Raw genomic sequence first — 22,076 nt, 5'->3', positions numbered from 1 at the left:
GAAACTTTGCTGCATGTACAGGGTATGTGGCCGCTGGTCCTGTTAGCAGCATGTAAAATGACTTTTATTTAAATTATGGGTCCTACTTTATCTTGTGTCCCTAATACCTGTGTACTTACATTGTAACTAGCTGTATACGTAGTATGTAACCACAGTGTAAGTACACATTGGTAAATAGTATGTACAGCTCTAATGTTTGTGTAACTACACATACACTGTTAGACATTTCAAAGGGTTTTTACAGTAACTTACTGGCAAGTTACTGTAATTACAATTTACAGTAGCAAACTGTATTTGATTTAGCAGTATACTACTGTAATTCATTCATTTTAATATAGATTTCATTGGATTTTATCATTTTTATATAGAATTCATTTTATTTTTACTCTACATAGGTACTACTGGCATTCAATTAAAACAGACACAATAATTACAAAATATCAAATTCTTTATTTAAAACATTGCATGTATAACACATAAAAATACAGTCTTCCAACTCTGGAACAGTGCATCTTCACCATTTATCCTGTCTTAGGACGGTTTGCAGTGCATTTTGTTGTGATTTATCCTCACAAAAATCTTTAGGCAACAGAAACATAAAGACAAGCAGCCAAAGAATACATATAGCCATCTGCAAAACCCAGGTGCTGCTCCAAAACGTGGCCACCATCTTTGCGCACCATCCACTTTGACAGAAATGTCTTCTCTGAAAAACAAGTAGAATAAATGGCACACTTTCAAAACCTCATATAGAATACACAAATCTCTCAAAAACATAGTTGTTCTCTTACCATGAATTATCAGTCTCAGGGTGGCTGGCATGTCCATGTCTTTCTTGATGCTTCATTGCAGTTGCCTTTAAAACACAAATACAAAAAAATGCAGTAAATCTTAAATTCCATTAAAAACTATAAGAAACTAATTCTAAAACTAAAAAGGCAGCTTGCCATAAAACTAGTTTAACCTAGCTAACATATGATTTTATTTTCTCAGGCTACTGGCCAACATTAACTACTAACACCTGAACTAAATTTCACATTAGTTAACCTAATGTTAATATAAGATAAGCATTGCTCCTTAAAAACAATTTTAATTCGTTAACTTAATTCAATAAGCTGACAAAAGTCGTTTGAAACGACAGCGCAGTTTACCTTGGTAAAGTTCTGTAACCGCCATGTTGACTAGTAAATGTTACTAATGTTAGGTAAACTGGTGTGCAAAAATCTGACACAAACACACAGACAAACGTACATATATTTTTACCTTGCTTGCTGGTCTTTTTCTCTCGTAAGGTGCATCGACACACAGCGCAGATGTTCTCTGGAGCTCTCCCACTCTCGCGGGTTCATCCCCGGGAAAAACCCGCGATGCTACCCGCTGCTTCCGTGTCTTCCTCGGACGTGAGTGGCGCGGCGAGGCACGACTCGATAAAAAAAACAATATAGAACCCATTATATATATTATCTACAGTGGATGCAGACACTAATGTGATGCCCCGGTATATTTCTGATGTACAGATGTACTCCAAGCGCTCACGCTGTTTCTGACAGGAAGTACAAACGGATTTTCCAATCATTAGAAGTGATGTAACACATCCAGTAGTCAGTCCCAAGCTGTTGCAGCGTTGTAGACACGGTGTAGGGCTTTGTGATGGCTTTCCTGTAGCTCAAATAGTAGAGCATGGCGCTAGCAACGCCAAGATCATGGGTTCGATTCCCAGGGAAAGCAAGAGCTGATAAAATGTAAAAACTGTAACTTGAATGCAATGTAAGTCGCTTTGGATAAAAGCGTCTGCTAAATGCGTAAATGTAAATGTAAATGTAAATGTAGGGCAAATTGTGTCAATCCAAATGTAAGAAATGAGGAAAATAAAACGACCTCAGTATAATGGCGCCAAAGAGACCGTTACAGTAGTATACAGCAATTTAAAAAAAATACAGTAAGTATCTGTATGTGGGGTCTGACGTCACAGAAAATTTCCATGATGCAAAGGGTATTACAGTTATTTACTGTAAAGGGAATTTGCAGTATTATACTGGGTGATATGCAGTAAATAACTGTGGAAATTACAGAAATGTCTAACAGTGTACTGTATGTAACAACCCACTGAATGGTATGTGTAACTACAAATGTGTAACAGGACATTGGTAACAACATTTTTGGTAATGAAAGTACAAATGTGTAACAGGACTAACTGCACTTTTTGGAAAATAAAGTGTTACACTTTATATTGGATTTATCATGTAATTACTCTGATGTTACACAGCAGCGGCCAGTAAGTTAGTCTTTACATATAAATTGTGGTTGGTGTGAGAATGTTACACTTTATATTAAGTGGACAATTACTGAGGAGTTACCATGTACGCACACTGGTATTACAGCGGTGCACCAACTCCAACTCGAAATCCAACTCCTCCCACTTTACATATCCCTAAACCTACCCATCTCCACCCCCTGGATCAAATGGTTCCAATTACTCTTATACATATTGTTGTTACAAAATGTAGTTATATAATTCCTTTTATACGAGTACTTAGTGACGTGAGAAAAAAGTGTTGTTACCAAACCATCCTGAGGGTTGTTAAATGTGTGTAGTTACAGAGATATTACAGCTGTAGATACTATGTACCAATGCGTACTTACACTGTGGTTACATACTAAGTACTATGTAAGTACACATGTATTAGGGACACAATATAAAGTGGGACCAAATTCTGAATTGATTATAGCCTAGAAAGCGTGCAAATAGCGCTTTTTATATAATCACTAAAAATCTGTCACTCACTTCAATTTATCACAATCTCACGATGTTCCATTATAATCAATGCAGCCCTCAGAACTGCAAATAATATCGTATTTACATTTATATCTTATTTCTTATCTTGACTTTTCCCCCCTTATGAACAATACATTTTCGTACACGATAAAAGTTCCTTGTGGTTTCTCGGTTTGGCCGATTTGAGCATCCATAAACAACACAAAACATAGGCATTTTGAGTTTCTGCTAGTGATTCCTATGGAGAGAAATCACTTCCTGCCCTCCAGCTGCATTTTGCAGAATCATGTGATTGCAAACAACTTATTGCTTACATATGAAGAGTTGAGATGCAAAAGCCTCTAAGTGCCGTCTCATATTTTCTTCTAAAATTAGCATTTTTCTCCGGCTCCTATGTTTATGTTCAGTTATTTCACTTTAATAGAAATTGCCATTAAAGTGAAATCACTGAACCTACACACAGGAGCCTGATAAAAATCCTCATTTTAGAAAAAAAAATTCTGATGGCACTTAGAGGCTTTTCCATCTCAACTCTTCATATATATATATATATATATATAAAAAGAGGTGACATATGTCAGGGAGTCTCTGTCACCAGTCACCAGCTCTGGACTCCATGTCCCAGAATCCTCCCCGGCTCACACCTGTTCTCAGTCACGATCACCATCACCTGGAGTTCTAATCACCTGCACCTGCTGTCTTCAATCAAGTCACCTATTTGAGTACGCTCCTTTCAGTCACTCACTGTCCAGTCTACTGTTCACATCCATGAACTTAACAGACTCTTTGCATTCTACTTACATGTGTGTGTACTTACCCATAGATTCTCTGGCGATCCTCCTACGATACTCCTACGTTGCTCTCCTCTGTTCCTGGTCCCCAATCTCCGACGAACCTGCAAAGACACCACATCTCAGTAGAAAGCTAAGACCCATTGGACTGTTCATTGTGCTTGATTCTCACCTGCCATTGCTCCTCATGATCTGCTTCACTGATCCTGTTAATAAACATATTTGATTATTCACTTACCTGTTGTCTCTGGCTAGATCAGTGACAACTTGACTACAATTTCAAAATGTGTTACAAAATAATGGGGGACACATTTGTTTTAAATCAATTTTTTTATTCCCTTGACTTCCCTTAACCTGTACTGTTCACCAAACATTTGTGTTGCCAGATAGCAGCAGAAGCCTGATGGGGCCCTCAGGACATAATCCATCCTGGGTCAATAAGGTTGATTAATCTGTGGGACGATGTTGAATAATTAGAGTTCTATCTATATTCTAGTGTGAGGGGGTTGTAAGTCCATTAGCGTGAATTAGAGTTTGCCCATGTGCTGTACTAAATAGTGAGATGAGGTTTAATATAGTGATTAATATCTGAGTCTGACATGTATCGTGTTGTATATGAGTTGGTGGGTGCCTAGCACAAACGTTATTAGCCTGAGACTGTCCTCGGGGTGGCTGGAGCATATTTGATGTTGACTGTGTGGTGATGGAAAAGCCAAGAGGAAAACGTCTCTTAGTCTCAAATCAGATCACTTTATTTTCATTACACCATAGACACTAGTGTAAAACATAGCGGTCATGTATTGACACGAACATAATGTACAATAATTATAGAATACACAATGTTAACTAAGGTTGCACAGTTTTATATAATACACATAATGACATACATCATGGCTAAAAATTCAGCAAGACGTTGGCTCTACGGCAGGGTTATTATTGTCAACTAAAACTATTAAAAACATTTGGGATTAATTTAGATTAGGGACCAATTCTCACTATTAACTAGTTGCTTATTAGCATGCATATTACTAGTATATTGGCTATTTATTAGTGCTTATAAAGCACTATTGATGCCTTATTCTGCACAAATATATTTTAGATCTCTTAATTCTACCTCATACCTAAACTTAACAACTACCTTACTAACTAATGAGCAGCAACTTAGCAGTTTACTGAGGCAAAAGTTGTAAATAATAGTTAGTTAATAGTGAAACTGGTCCCCAAACTAAAGTGTGACAAAACATTTTTGTGAATATTAGATTATAACTTAAACTAAGTAAAAATTAGAAATACTGATTAGGCAACTAACTGGAATAACTATGTGTTAAAATTACTAACTAGAAACATAAATAAAAACTAAAACATAAAACTAAAACTGAAATAAAAATAGGTAATAATATTAAAATAAATAAATAAATAATAATTATAATAACTAATAAAAACGCCCAAAGCACATTGCAAAATTACTAAAAATAAATAAATCAATAAATAAAATGAAAATATTTAAATAAAAGCTAACATATTATATAAATAATACTAAAATAACTCTTAGTTCCAGGAGCATGAATAGGCACCCATGATATACATAATACACATTAAACTCATTACAATCCTAATGTGCATAATAATAAGTATATTTTATGCTATATTGTGTATATTCTCAGTGTGCAAAATGTACTTTCATTGTGGGGCTACGTTAAAAGTTACAGGTGGAGTAACAGTCACTGTATGCAGAATTTATTCTCAGAGTCGTGTCAGATTTTAGGTTTAACCATGTCTAAGTATCACAAAATCTGATTGTCAATTGATATCAACTGGTCACTTCTTGAGTGGATGATTCTTAGCCATAGAAAGCTTCAGCGTGGACCGCACTTTATCCTGGAAATCAAAAAACTGGCTCTAGGAAACTAATCTTGTATTAGAATAATCTCTAGTCGTATTAAGTAGTGTAAGTAGTGTGTCTTATTGTGGGGTAAAAGGTCTCAGAGTTCATCGTCATTCTCTCCGGCTCATGGCTAATCATCACAGATAGTCACGCTGGGACAACTCACTGATTATGACTGAGATTATGAATGAACAGCATGATTGAAACTGTTTAAGAGTCTGCTGATCCTTCAGAACCGCACACTGTCATAAGGAAACGACACTCCAACGACTTTAATCTATTCCATTACTTTACCCAAGGCTACACTTCGGGTCAAAATAAAAACTGTCATCATTTATATGCCCTTGCTGTGAATTTAAGCATTGGCTTACTATCAATTTATGAGAGTGAATTAGAATTTCACACATGCTACTGGATGCCAAATGAAGATGAATTTACTACAATGCAATTCAAAGATATCAAAAACAGGACATATATATATTTTAACAGCCATTTAAATTAACTAACTAACTAACTAACTAACTAAATATTTCATGGGAATGATGTGTTCTTCAGCCATGGTCTATTAGATATTAAATAAATAAATAAATGGCATTTCAAACATTTTTATACTCCATTGGGTAGGATTACATATGTTTATAATGTTATAATGTTATATATGTTTAGAAGTTCATTCTGAATTAGGATTACAATTCTGCATTCTGTTTGCTGCCTTGATTCTAAATGAGAAGACATTTTTTTTGTGGTGTGGGATAAAAATCACTACAGCAATTTTCCATTTATGTGACTACCCTGTTCAGACCTGATAGAATTTCAGATTCAAGTCATTTATAATTTAATCTCACCTAATAAAACACAGCTCAGTAGTGAAGGCTATTGAACACGTGTAGTTCTTCTTCATACATTTGTTTTATATTTGCCTACCAAATCAAATCACTGTTTCACTTCTGGGGATTTGTGGATGTGCTGTGTTCAAACAGCAGAGAAAATCACAATTATTCAGTCACTGCACAAAGAGACACAGGGGTCTGAAAGGGCTTGAATCTCAGAAAATTCTAGAGGTCAGAGGAATCACTGTATAACCATTTATTACATTTGCATATGATTTGTAAACGGTTTAGTTATTCGTTTTCTTATTTAATCAACTTTAAATCTGAAATGTGTGATTCACAATAAAGGTCATACCAGTATCCCTTTCTTTCTTTCTTTCCTGTTTTTAATCTTGCGTGTTTGTAAGACTCCAGATGTTTGTGTGTGTGTGTTGTATTAACTGTCTGTTGCCATTGGCACAGGGCACTATAGGATTGAAATACTCGCTGACCTATGAAGAAACTCTCCATGCAGTCAGGCACATGTGGAGAGATATGAGTGTGTGTGTAACTGACATGCTAATGTGTCGAGCTCTTACCACGATCCTGTGACCTGGTTTTAAAGAAGTCCTAGTGTGAGAGGTTGTATTTGTTCTCTGTGGTCCTGAGATGGAGTGAGGCGTCAGGGGCCCTGAGGCAGGGGGGAAAGAGGATGTGGATAGGATTCATGTGGTGTGTAAGGCGTTTTTACAGTCAGAGAGAGTTTCATTTGGTTCACAAGAGCACACAAATCTGACTCTGTCCCCATTTTCATTTTTAAATTATGGTGAATCTCATGAACCCTGTCAATATAACATCCAGGCTATATTTTACCCCTCTTTCTTTCTTTCTGAAGGAAGGAAGGAAGGAAGGAAAGAAAGAAATGTGACCCAGCCATGATTTTATGAGAAATTTGAAAATTGGATGTGTATGAACAATAAAGTGAAAATGTTTTTAATTGTTTTACAATTCTAATGTTTTGTAAAGATTTGCAGTACACAAGACAGTAACTAAACAAAATAACATGGAGAGATGACTCTTGTAAGGATGACAAAACCTTACCAACACATGTTAAAATGTGTGGTGTACATTAACAGATAGATTTTAGTTCGGTTTCTATTTTATACAGTACCTGGAACTGTCATTGCAAATGTGGACTCACATACAAAGACTGTGAGCGAGGAAACGCTTCTCAAAAAAAAAAAAAAACATGAAAAATTTTCTTCTGCCCTCTGAGAGACCAGCAATAACTAATGACTGAAGTGAGGAAACACAGCTGAAACTACAAACAACAGACAAAGAGAGATGGGGAACGCAGAGAGCTCCAGCTGTGAGGCCCTGCATAAATGATAATGAACTCATAAAGCTCATCTGTGCTGGATAAGGAGATAAAGTGTTGTAATCTCACTCTAGCTAAACACCAGAGCAGAATTCAAACTGCCACTTTAATAACTGCATGTGTCTATGAGTGGGAGAAAGAGAGAATGAAAGACAGATAATTGTTGAAAAGGAATTACATAAACCACATATAACCCAAACACACATGCTTGGATGAGAACACACACACACACACACACACACACACGGACGGCCTTTATTCACAGGTTAGTGATGAAACATTGAGAATATATTGCAGATTGTGTGATGATGGGTTTGTCGGTGTTATGATAGCAGACTAATATCAGCCTGAAGCAATCAGCAAACTCAATATAACCACCCAGCCATCTGACAGCCATTATACCCTCCATTACAAAACATTATAGCTTAATAATACATCTGCCCCTCACTGGGGCCTGTGTGTGAGAGAGAGATGTGAAATGAGTAGAGAGTGAACATATAGAGTTAAGAGCATTTGTGAGTGAGTGAATCAATGAGTGTATGCCTGTGTGTGAGTGTTAAATGTGTATTGATCAGTGTTTATAATTCCAGCAGCAATATTTATGCTTTAAATAGAATAATCCATTATCTCACAGCATCAAGCAACAGTATTATAGTGTATTAATAAAACTACATAATGTCTAAATAAATCTATGTAGACCTAAATGCAGAGTCACAATCATATTCCAGTATATATCTCATTCTGTTCATTAAATCCCTGTGGTGTTCCTCAAGGTTCTGTGCTCGGATATTTTATTTTCCTGATATCTGGGTAATCAGATCTGCTGACTCAGTTTATGACATTTAGTCTGATTTGAAAATATATTTTTACAAATTGTCTTTCCAGTATTTATTCAGTTGTTAGTAAATTGTGCTTTAGTAATGTCTTACTGTTGATTTTATATTTCTTTCTTTCTTTCTGTTTTAGATATACTTTTTTTATGAATAACTTTGTGCTATATTGCCTGAATATACATTCAGTGTAATGTGTTTTATTTATTTTTTTTATCAGTGGTTATTGCTCAGTATTATTACGTCTTGTTCTAAATCCCCAGTTCTACGTATTACATTTTAGAGAAAGTTACATTTTGAATACTCTGTCAACTGCAAACATATAGCAATATCCTGCCAACCATGCACCTTAATGTTGTGAGGTATCAGTGAGCTTCAGTTCAGGAATTCCTGAATTATTAATACAAAAATTCCAGAATCAATCAAAGTTATATTAGCAAATAGATATAGGCAAGTTTTCGAAACATGAGCACCTATGAAGCCACACTGAAGATGCTTCTGCCTGTCTGCTGATTAAGGTGCTTGTGTGTTTAAAGAGAGATAAGGGTGTCTAATCTCTTGCCAGGATGTTCTCTCTTCTACTGTTCACACATTCCAGCAAATCACAGAGGACAAAGCACTTTCTGGATTCTTAAATACTAGTTTCTTTGATCTCTCATATATCTGTGATTTATTCCACCTTAATTGTTAATTTAAAAACATGCAGAAAGAGCAGCATTAAAATAAGAATTAACAAGGGAATTGTTTATATCTCCTCTGATCTGAAGATTAGAGATTGAAATAGTCACCTGTAGGTTTCTTGGTGGAGTACTATGATTAAAGCCCCTGCGTTTTCCATTCTGTTAGGAGGGATACAATTGTTATTTCTTGGGTATGTCTCTAGGTTAATGGGGTGGGGGTTAAAAGACAAAACTAGAACACTCCAGAAACTCATATACACACATGGCCTCGTTCCCTTATATGTGGTTTAGGAAATGAAAGAGCATATACAGACTCTTCCTGCAGAATAATTAAGCTAAAGAGAAATGATCAGATCACTGGGGGGGAAATAACCTTCAAAGTAAAACAGGGGAGAAATAATTGTAATCGCTTCATGGTGTTGTTTTGTATTTAGAAAAAATAACAATGTGATGGTCTATATGCATGTGTGTATCTCTGTTTATGAGACCCTTAGATCAATTTGCAGAAAGTTCCTGTTCTCTCTCATATGCCTGTTCTCAAACATAGCTTAACAAAATAATTAAGCTTACATCAGATTGTATATGACAAAAGTTAATGTTTAAAACACATGAATGCCTCTGCATTATGCAGATTTAGATTAGTATTATTCCATTTAGTGCTTGTAATGATCTACAACCCAGATCAATCCAATAAGTTAATTACATTGTAATAGGTAATTATAGCATATCTATTAGCATGCTATAACAAACATTAGTTTGTTTATTATTCACAAATGCACACTCTCCTCTTGTCCTCAGAAAAACCTTTTCACAATGTTCCGCAATGTCTCAACTTTGACACAATTTGCCACTGAACTTTTGAAGCACAGCCTTTACCAGACAATTTACATGACATATCATTATGTAGTCTGTGCTGGGGTGAAAATCCAATCAAGATGGACAATATATCAAGTTGTATGATGAACGTCAAAGGCATATCATGACATAGAGAGGGAGAGACAGAAACAATTTATAGAATAACGCGTTAATTTTCACAGTTTGCTTCGTTACTTTACTCTTTACTGTTTTTTTTTTTTTTCTGGATTAGTGTCTTCTGTGACACTAATCCTTTCCATGATGTTGTCCGCAACACATTGAGGTCAAGTGCAATCAAGCAGATCTTTAGCATTAAAGGAATAGTTCAGCCAAAAAGGAAAATTCTCCCATCAGTTACTTAACCACATGTTGTTCCAAACATGAATTTCTTTCTTCTGAGGAACACAAAATTATTTATTTTAAATAATATTGGTGACCAAGCAGTCTTTGTGCCCAGTGACTTCCATTGTATGAACCAAAATTCACAGAAAAATGTTCCACAGAAGAAAGTCCTGGTGTTTTGGTATGATATGAGGATGAGTAAATGATGACATTTTATTAATTTTTTTATTTTTTTTTATTTTATGTGAACTATCCCTTTAATGACCATTTTTCAAACAGTTTTCCAGAACACATTTATTAGAGATGGTCCCGCCGAACACATATGGAATTGATTGAGCCAATATTGACAGAGCCGTAGAGTTTACTAGCAAGGGTAGTATGCAAAGCTTACTTATAATTGTCTCTACATATTAAGATGGAACACAAGAAAGTATTTTAACAGTAAAAACTAGACACATCACCTTGAAGTCTTGGAGTGATGTGTAAAATCTGGAGAGAGAGAAGCGTGTGATTTGACCGTGGGTGTTCTTGACCCAGCTGTCAGTCAAAGCGCTTCCAGGCAGAGGAGCTCTTCCTGGGCACAGAGGGGCCACTGGCAGCTGCAGCTGGTGTTTTCGGAGTCATGGGTACTGCTGCGCTCCCCCTAGTCCCTTGAGTGCATTCCTCATGGCCTCTCTTGTTTTTAGTGTGTAGTGATTTCCATTTCTCGGTACTCCTCTGTCAGAGTGACTCACTACTGCCCACGTTAAGCCGCGAAACATGCCGCTAATTACACACTGCAAACAGGAATAAGCTTCGTTTTCAGAATCTGAGGCTGTTTAAATGTTAGACAGCTTCACCATCTGTAGAGCATTCCAAAAATGTTTACTGCGGAAGTAAATCATTTACTGTGGGTTTTGACTGTTCCTTTATTCTTTTTTGGAGAAAAATAAGAGCATACCACAAAAAGTCCTCAATAAACCCCTGTCACACTAGTAGATTTGGCAGATGCTTTTATCCAAAGCGACTTCAAGATATGTATTTTATCAGTTCATGCTTTCCTTGGGAATTGAACCCATGACCTTCTTGATGCTGTTAGCTATATGCTTTCATGGTTTTATTGGGAGGGAGACTAAATTCACAATTAATGTGTTTTGACTTTGGCTAAGCAAAAAGTACAATACTCTGATAAGCATGAAAATTTAAGCTAAAATTTTAACTATTTTTAAATTTTAAATTTAAATTTTAACAGTAACTATTTTATGTTTTGCAAATTGGAGGCCAATTTGTGTGCATTCGTACAATCTCATTCCTACGATTGTTTTCGTATGCTCTGCTTACGCAGATTTCATGATTATGTTTAGGGTTGGGGTTAGGAGTGGATATTCATGTTTTGTTTTATTTATTTATTTATTTGGTGAAAAATATTATTTTTCATATGAAAGCTGTACCTTGTAAATATACTAATATACTAATATAATATAAATATACAACTAAACTATAGTTGTGTTTTCCCGTGAGATCTGATTGGACCAATGAGAAACAAAATCATGCTTGAACTAATCGCTTCAAATCTTAAAATTAATGAATTAATGAATTTTATGCTTAGGATAAGCCTTTATAATTGCACATTATCATTGTTTGGACAGTTCAAGCATTATATATTCTTTTATGTTTCACAGAAGAACGAAAGTCAGACAGGTTTGGAACAACAGTAAGATGAGTAACTGATGCCTGAATTTTCATTTCTAAACAATTTAATTTAATTTTGTATTTTATTAGTATTACTATTTCACATAATGCAATAATGAATAGGAAGCAATAGGAATGCAGCTTACTAGATTTTGGAACTAGCATCTATCTGTGTTTCTCTTCCTGTCTGTGTGCCCAGGGGTGATACAAGCAGTCATTTCCTTTTCCCTCTATGCTTCAGTGTTAAATTTAAATGTCATAATAACAGTGCCATGTGCTGCTATCTCTCTGTCATGGGCTGGTCACGCACACTGGTGGCCTGTCAGAATATTCTCCTGATAGATCAGTGCTGAGACCTTGATCGCGTGACATGGAGGTTCAGTCGGAGCAGGTCACCTTAGTGACAGGAAATACGCTTGATTTTGCCTGTTTACCTGCCACATTGATACAAACTAAAGCACAACAGAGAGCACAAGAGTTGTGGAAGGTACTTTAAAATTTACCAACAACTCAAAGTTTTAAAATTAAACTACTGTATGGTCAAGCTAGTATTTTACTACTTGAAAAACTACACAGACAAAACTAGTCTGAAGATTTTTAATAGTGCAAAAAGGGTTACAATTGAAATTGGCTAAAACATATTTATTTGTTACTAATCAAATAAGTTTCAGATTGACAATGGTATTCTATATAGAACAACGTAGATCAGCTAGTTTTAAATGTGAAATGTGTAATTTTTTCAATGAAATTATGAACTTAAAAATTGCACTTCATAACAAAATGATCCAATCACTGCCATAGGTTTTGCATCACATTTCCCTCTCTTTCTCTTTCATTAGAAATATGCCTAGATAAAATGATTCTCATGCACACACACTCTTTAATTACACTTTTATTGATTTCAAATTACAGTACACAGCTAACACACAATAACACACATATTTCCAGTTATTTGTTAATCAGCTGTATTATGGCAGTAGTCAGATAGAGAGCTGTCCCACAACGACCAATAAAATGATAATTACTCATGAAACCTGCAGATGATAACAAGGCTGAATATGTTGTCTGCAGCATAGCACTCTTTTGAGAGAAGCTGCATAAGAAAACATGACCTCCAAAGTCACGTCTGCTTTCTTTGAGTGTTTTGTCTTTCTCCTCAACTGCAAATCTTCCAGGCTTTCTCTGGTTTTCATAAATCCAGTTTCCCAATCAAACTCAAAGTGTTCAAGGAGTAAAAGTCAATGGAGGTGTTGCTTTAATTAGGTAAAATAGGTTTGAGATAAATGCGGGGTTATTTGTCTTGGGCTGGAGCACTGGTCGATATCTCAGGCTGTTAATTAGACCTGCTCAGGGGCTGCCATAGATTGCAGGAAACAGCATTTCCACAAATAGGTGCAATTCGCTGAGCTTTAAATGATTTTAGGTCTGTTTAGTTGCCTTAGTTTGTTCTGCCAGAGTCTGAGCTCTGAACACAAGCTTTAAGAGAAACTAATAGTATATAACAGATAAAATAACCTCAGTGCCACTTAATCTTTTAGAAGTGTTTCATTTTCAAATCAGAACGAGTCACACATGTAGAGGGTTGTAATTTAACAGTGTCGGAAAGTGACCTGGTGCTTCATTTATGATGGTGTTACCAGGGAACACCCAGCCAAATCACCATCTGATTAGTTCTAATGTAGGATTATATGCGGAGGTTAACGGGGGCTGTTCAGTGGATATTCAGGACTTGAGCCTAGACCTGTAAATCGGGGAAGGTTTTGATTAAATTGTGGAATATGATACACTTTAAAACAAATGCTGAAACATTGTGATGTTTTTTTTTTTTTTTTTTTCATGAAATAAATTTCTCAATGTTATGGAGTTACAGTAAAACGAAAAGATCCATTAACTATAGTTTCCACTGCAGACATGTCCAAAGATCTTTTATTTCTGTATGTATGGTAAAAAGCTCAAGTACAAATAAAATTATTATTATTATTATTATTATTATTTGACATGGACTTTCTGCAGTCAAATGGACATTGAGCATTGATGACAGGTTTTCTTAAGTTTGTTTAAAAGTCATCAGGGTGTTACAATAAGTGTTTCTTAGAAAAAATAGGGGAGACTGGTGTTACAGTCACACTTTTTACTCAAGTAAATTTCTCTGGGTAGGTTTATTTTTGAAAATTGGTTACTTTATAGTCACAAACCTTAAAAGGTACATAACAGTTTTGCTCAATCTCGTGTAAATATTGAGTACCTATAGAGTTATATTGCATCCTTCATATATCCAAAGAGTCTTTAGTTTTATCTAATATTTATAAAAGAAAGATACAGCTTTACGATTCTCTCCAAAAACAGCCGAGCTCCTGGAGGCGTGCCGTGGGTGGAGCTAAAGAGTCATGAGCATTTATTGCCAACAAAACACAGAAATTTGATGCAGTTTTACTTATCACCTGCAGTTCTGAATCATGACCGGGATCTTTTATCACTGGGACCGCTCCATCTTTCAGTATCAACTGATGTGCGAATCCAGAGTCGAGCTGGGCCTTGTTTATAAAACATTTGTCACCAAAATGACGGGAACAAACATACTATATACTATATGCGCTGTCATACTCTAAAAGGCAGATTTCCACAGTGGAACCCGATATTAAATTATTTATTATATTTATTATTTTCATCAATTTAAATAAAACAATTAATGAAGAACAACTTGCTGCAAACAAACTATAAAAAAAAAATCAATATTTCGGAAAATTGCATCTATGTGGTCTAATTGTGTTAGTATTTTTAAGTATACATTCTTATACAAATATTCTAATATGAGACCGTTTTGAGTTTAAAACCAATATACAAAAACATGTTATTTTGATCCCCCCCAAAAAATCAATAAAAATTTGCCAGATTCATGCCCTTGTGTCTTCATAAAAGAAAGTGAGTTGCAAATGTTCATGTGTCTTAAAGTTTGCAATTTTCTGAGTCACAAATAAAATGCATTTGTCCACTGCTCTATAAAACATAAAACTATATAAAAAATAAAAATAAAATTTGGATGGTGGGAAAATTTGACCATGAAATAAATAAACAGGTTTAGTTCTGGTGTGTTGTCTGCAGAATGCTGTAGGGTAGTTTAAACAAGCCTCCACTTTGTTGCAGAAGCTACAGCATATTGATAATGTCATAATGACACTGTAGTGAATGTAGTGACTTTATCTTACGTAATAGTAAATGGCAAAAAACATTTAAAGCTCAAGGACCCAGAAGCTCACCCCTAGCATTGCCCATGGCTATTGTTTAAGCAAGCTCAGGGGGGTGGCCCGGGTGGTCAACCAAACCTGCTTTGATAGAAAAGGTTTAAATATTCGAAAAACGTCTGTGTACATGTAAAATGCACTCAACATGAAGCACCTCATAAAAATATTATAATGTGATAAATGTCTATATTAGTTATTTATTAGCTGCATAAAAAATGTATTACAATCCATCTGTCGATTTGGCGAAGCATGAACACTGTAGCAAATGAGCTAGAGATCTTTCTTTGTCCTACTGCAGTAGAAGCACTGTTCCAGAAATCTGAAATATAACACTGCTTTCAAGAACACAGAACATGTCAAAATGAATACTAAGCTAATTTAAGAAGGATGTAATGGCATATTGTTTTAATCCAGAATCACATGAACTTAGATTTTACAGAGTAATAAATGGACAATATCCATGCTCATTTGCTAATTAAACTTATCTGGATGAAATTTGTTATTTTGCATTAGTAAAGGCAAACAGAACCTCATCAATGCAGGAGTCTATATCGCATGACACAAAGCTGTTACAATTGCTGTATAACATTTTAGTCCCACTTTATATTAGATGGCCTTAACTACTATGTAAGTAGTATAGAGAACATTTGGCAATGAAAAATACATCAAAGATGACCGCGAACTCTTCAGCAGCTGGAAACCTATATCAGGCAAGAATGGGACCAAATTCCAACTCCAAAACTCCAGAAACTCATAACCTCAATGCCCAGACGTCTTCAAACTGCTTTGAAAAGAAGAGGAGATGCTACACCATGGTAAACATGCCCCCATCCCAACTATTTTGAGACCTGTAGCAGGCTTCAAATTTGCAATGAACTGATTTTGTGCATAAAATTGAAACATCTCACAGTTTAAACATTTGTTATGTTCTCTATGTTCTATTGTGAATAAAATATATTCTCATGTGATTTGAAAGTCTATTAGTTTTCATTTTATTCAAATTTTAAAAAAGAAATGTCCCCAACATTTCCGGAATTCGGGTTGTATATTTCTTGCCAAATGGGGAAGTCGTGGTCTAATGGTTAGAGAGTTGGACTCGTAACCCAAAGGTTGCGAGTTTGAGTCTCAGGTCCGGCAGGAATTGTAGGTGGGGGGAGTGAATGCTTTCTCCACCCTCAATACCACGACTGAGGTGGCCTTGAGCAAGGCACCGAACCCCCAACTGCTACCCGGGTGCCGCAGCATAAATGGTTGCCCACTGCTCTGTGTGTGTGTGTGCACTTAGAATGGGTTAATTGCAGAGCACAAATTCCAAGTATGGGTTACCATACTTGGCCACATGTCACGTCACTTTCATATGCAACGTATTTGTCATTTTCGTTGCCAGTAAAAAGTGTATGATCTAAGGAAGGAATCACAAAACACCTATGTTTTCATGAAGCAGGAGTCCAGGCCACTAAAAGATACATCTAATGCATTTAAAAACTCCCCGAGACTCCAAATCACCATATTTATCATTTACTATAAATCCATTAAATCCTCTAAAATTCCCCTGTGAATCCTGGGCCCTGACATGTGACATTTAGATCAGGTTATGCAAATGACACAAGCCCTCTCATCTGAATAGTCCTGCTATGTCCTCTGTGAGAGACCAAGGACATGCTGATTGGAAGATTGAGTCTGAATATGCAAATTCCCAAATGCACTAGTCAACTTTAAAAGCAGAATATGTAAAAGTGGTCATGTGTTCCCTGACAGTCCGTCAATAAGATGAGTGTGTACAGATGTATATGGGGAGAGGAGCTTTGAAGGGTAAAATGTCAAAGTATGTCTTTCTTTCTTTCTCTTTCTTTCTTTCTTTCTTTCTTTCTTTCTTGTGTTTTATGATTTAAAGTTCTATTCTAGAATCTATTTTTATACTGACGTCAGCAGATCGAAGTGATGTGTTCCCTCTTAGGATCCCTTGAGGAAAACCAGTAGAGCCTCAAACCGCAACTAAAAAGCATCTCTGGAGAAAATCCTTCTGGAGATGGACACCTTCTGAGACAGACACCTAAAACTTGCTTTACTGTCAGCAGCGTCCTATATTCATGACTATTATTCAGGACACAGCCTTCTATTGGATGTGTAATGAATGCATTAGAGTTTATTACGGTCCTTCAGAAATAATGATTGCATCTGACCCACATTATAAACACAAATGCAACAGCATACCTCTATGAGCCACATATTCCCTCATTTAAAATCAAACAACACACATTACTCAGTAGAATAATTACTCTGATATTTTCAAACTTGAACAGACTTAATATTACCGTACATCAAATGTGTTTAATGATTAAGCTGAATAATTAATGCATGGAGAGAGGCAAGCCGTGAGTACATTACCCTGAGGACTGCAAGAAGCTTTGCATAGTATGTTATATGCCTACTTTCATTTGAGAAAAAAAAACTTTTTATATTTTTGTAACTTTGTAACTTATATTACATCCTAAACATTTAGACGTTTGAACAGTAGTTACGTTTCTATTATTTGCTCTCACTCATGCTTCAGTGATTAATATTGTGAAATAATGCAATGAATATTTAAATTAAATGAATATGACATGGAAGGATATGCATAACAGTGATTTACCATGGTTAAGCAGCACAAAGATGCAACAAGGACTAAGGATGCAAATAACAGTTTAAAAAAAAAAACTTTTAACTTAAAAATACAATTTATGTGATCAAGTTAAATTTTGTTCATGTAAAATATATATATATATATTTTTATTTTATTTATTTTTTTTAATATGTGGTAATTAAATCTGAATATATAGTAATAAATGCTGGATTTGTACTTTTAAATCTAACTCAAATCGTTGTAATCTGACAACGATAGTGTCATGCATGTTGCTTTTTTAGCTCAAAATAGGGTCAAATATATATATATATATATATATATATATATATATATATATATATATATATATATACGGTATATATATATATATATATATATATATATAAATGTATATAGTGCTGTCAAGCGATTGATCGCGATTAATCGCATCCAAAATAAAAGTTTTTTTTTTTTTTTTTACATTATATATGTATTGTGACGGATCAGTGGCCCTCCCTCTCATTATCATCACCACCCCGTCCCTTATTCGCCGCCCTTCACCAGGCTCCCGACTGGAGTGGGTGGATGAGAGGAGGCGTGGGATCAACGCGGCTGGCGGCGTGTGATGAGGCACAGCTGGACTGAATGAAGCCTCATCACCGCCGCTGTTAAATGCCCAGCGCGCCTCTCCTCGGGAGACCGGTCTCTTCCCCCGTGCATGCACGCTGGTGTCCTCGTGGGTCCAGGAAGGGTGCGTAGAGGGACTTCGCGCCACCGAGGAAGTGAGCTGCCGAACCCGCAGTCCGGACGAAAGCCGCGCCCGTATTACGGCCGTCGGGCCAGGATGCCGGGCCGTACAAGTCCTGCCAAAGGCCGTGGAAGAAGAGGAAGAGCCGCCGCTAGAATGAAGCCGCCGCCCCTCACGCCCCGGACCAGAGCGGCAGCGCGTGCGGCCGCCGGACTCCGCCCCTTCTCTGGACCCTTCCTCCAGAACACTGCCCTCCTTCACGAGCCCCGCAGCACGACGAGGACACCAGACCCCCTGTTTATTTTGGACACTTTTCCCCCCTTGGACACTTGATTTTTATTTAATAAAAGCCTCTCCGAGGCCTGACGCCACACCCACTGTGTCTGTCGTTGGCTCCTCCCGTCACAGTATGTGTACTGTGTATATTTATTATGTATATATAAATACACACACATACAGTATATATTTTGAAAATATTTATGTTTATACATTTAGATATTCATATTCTTATATATACATACACACACACACACACACACACACATATATATATATATATATATATACATACAGTGAGGGGAAAAAAAAATATTTGATCCCCTGCTGATTTTGCACATTTGTCCATTGACAAAGAAATGATCAGTCTATCATTTTAATTGTAGGTTTATTTAAACAGTGAGAGACCGAATAACAACAAAAAAAAATTCAGAAAAACGCATTTCAAAAAAGTTATAAATTGATTTGCATTTTAATGAGTGAAATAAGTATTTGATCCCCTATCAATCAGCACTATTTCTGGCTCCCAGGTGTCTTTTATACAGGTAAGGAGCTGAGATTAGGAGCACTCTCTTAAAGGGATTACCTGTATAAAAGACACCTGTCCACAGAAGCAATCAATCAATCAGATTCCAAACTCTCCACCATGGCCAAGACCAAAGAGCTGTCCAAGGATGTCAGGGACAAGATTGTAGACCTACAGAAGGCTGGGATGGGCTACAAGACCATTGCCAAGCAGCTTGGTGAGAAGGTGACAACAGTTGGTGCGATTATTCGCAAATGGAAGAAACACAAAATAACTGTCAATCTCCCTCGGTCTGGGGCTCCATGCAAGATCTCACCTCGTGGAGTTTCAATGATCATGAAAACGATGAGGAATCAGCCCAGAACTACACGGGAGGATCTTGGCAGCTGGGACCATAGTCACCAAGAAAACAATTGGTAACACACTACGCCGTGAAGGACTGAAATTCTGCAGCGCCTGCAAGGTCCCCCTGCTCAAGAAAGCATATGTACAGTGGGGCAAAAAAGTATTTAGTCAGCCACCAATTGTGCAAGTTCTCCCACTTAAAAAGATGGGAGAGGCCTGTAATTTTCATCATAGGTATACCTCAACTATGAGAGACAATATGAGAAAAAAAATCCTGAAAATCACATTGTAGGATTTTTAAAAAATTAATTGGTAAATTCCTCGGTAAAATAAGTATTTGGTCACCTACAAACAAGCAAGATTTCTGGCTCTCACAGACCTGTAACTTCTTCTTTAAGAGGCTCCTCTGTCCTCCAATCGTTACCTATATTAATGGCATCTGTTTGAACTCGTTATCAGTATAAAAGACACCTGTCCACAACCTCAAACAGTCCAACTCCAAACTCCACCATGGCCAAGACCAAAGAGCTGTCAAAGGACACCAGAAACAAAATTGTAGACCTGCACCAGGCTGGGAAGACTGAATCTGCAATAGATAAGCAGCTTGGTGTGAAGAAATCAACTGTGGGAGCAATTATTAGAAAATGGAAGACATACAAGACCACTGATAATCTCCCTCGATCTGGGGCTCCACGCAAGATCTCACCCCGTGGGGTCAAAATGATCACAAGAACTGTGAGCAAAAATCCCAGAACCACACAGGGGGACCTAGTGAATGACCTGCAGAGAGCTGGGACCAAAGTAACAAAGGACTCAAATCCTGCAGTGCCAGACGTGTCCCCCTGCTTAAGCCAGTACATGTCCGGGCCCGTCTGAAGTTTGCTAGAGAGCATTTGGATGATTCAGAAGAGGATTGGGAGAATGTCATATGGTCAGATGAAACCAAAATATAACTTTTTGGTAAAAACTGAACTTGTTGTGTTTGGAGGAGAAAGAATGCTGAGTTGCATCCAAAGAACACCATACCTACTGTGAAGCATGGGGGTGGAAACATCATGCTTTGGGGCTGTTTTTTCTGCAAAGGGACCAGGACGACTGATCCGTGTAAACGAAAGAATGAATGGGGCCATGTATCGTGAGATTTTGAGTGAAAACCTCCTTCCATCAGCAAGGGCATTGAAGATGAAACGTGGCTGGGTCTTTCAGCATCCCAAACACACCGCCCGGGCAACGAAGGAGTGGCCTGGTCCTGGAGTGGCCTAGTCAGTCTCCAGATATCAACCCCATCGAAAATCTTTGGAGGGAGTTGAAAGTCCGTGTTGCCCAGCGACAGCCCCAAAACATTACTGCTCTAGAGGAGATCTGCATGGAGGAATGGGTCAAAATACCAGCAACAGTGTGTGAAGACTTACAGAAAACGTTTGACCTCTGTCATTGCCAACAAAGGGTATATAACAAAGTATTGAGATTAAATTTTGTTATTGACCAAATACTTTTTTTCCACCATAATTTGCAAATAAATTCTTTAAAAATCCTACAATGTGATTTTCTGGATTTTTTTTTTCTCATTTTGTCTCTCATAGTTGAGGTATACCTATGATGAAAATTACAGGCCTCTCTCATCTTTTTAAGTGGGAAAACTTGCACAATTGGTGGCTGACTAAATACTTTTTTGCCCCACTGTACATGCCCCTCTGAAGTTTGCCAATGAACATCTGAATGATTCATAGGAGAACTGAGTGAAAGTGTTGAGGTCAGATGAGACCAAAACCGAGCTCTTTGGCATCAACTCATCCCGCCGTGTTTGGAGGAGGAGGAATGCTGCCTATGACCCCAAGAACACCATCCCCACCGTCAAACATGGAGGTGGAAACATTATGCTTTGGGGCTGTTTTTCTGCTAAGGGGACAGGACAACTGCACCACATCAAAGGGACGATGGATGGGGCCATGTACCGTGCAGGGCCAGGGCATTGAAGCCAGCCAGGGCATTGAAAATGGGTCGTGGATGGGTATTCCAGCATGACAATGACCCAAAACACACGGCCACAGCAACAAGTGGCTCAAGAAGAAGCACATTAAGGTCCTGGAGTAGCCTAGACAGTCTCCAGACCTTAATCCCATAGAAAATCTATGGAGGAAGCTGAAGGTTCGAGTTGCCAAATGTCAGCCTCAAAATCTTAATGACTTGGAGAGGATCTGTAAAGAGAAGTGGGATAAAATCCCTCCTGAGATGTGTGCAAACCTGGTGGCCAACTACAAGAAAAGTCTGACCTCTGTGATTGCCAACAAGGGTTTTGCCACCAAGTACTAAGTCA

The 22,076-nt window shown here is 37.1% G+C and overlaps 1 non-coding gene across 1 annotated transcript; it reads left to right on the top strand.

The window, feature by feature from the left end:
- Positions 1-1,653: 1,653 nt before the first annotated feature.
- trnaa-agc (transfer RNA alanine (anticodon AGC)) lies at positions 1,654-1,728 on the top strand. Its single transcript has one exon. It is a non-coding gene; the product is annotated as a tRNA-Ala (tRNA).
- Positions 1,729-22,076: the final 20,348 nt, after the last annotated feature.

Source organism: Onychostoma macrolepis, chromosome 18, assembly GCF_012432095.1.
Source record: "Onychostoma macrolepis isolate SWU-2019 chromosome 18, ASM1243209v1, whole genome shotgun sequence".
NCBI classification, from domain to species: Eukaryota; Metazoa; Chordata; class Actinopteri; order Cypriniformes; family Cyprinidae; genus Onychostoma; species Onychostoma macrolepis.
Note: the sequence above shows the minus strand (reverse complement) of the source record. Positions and strands in the feature narration are given on the sequence as shown.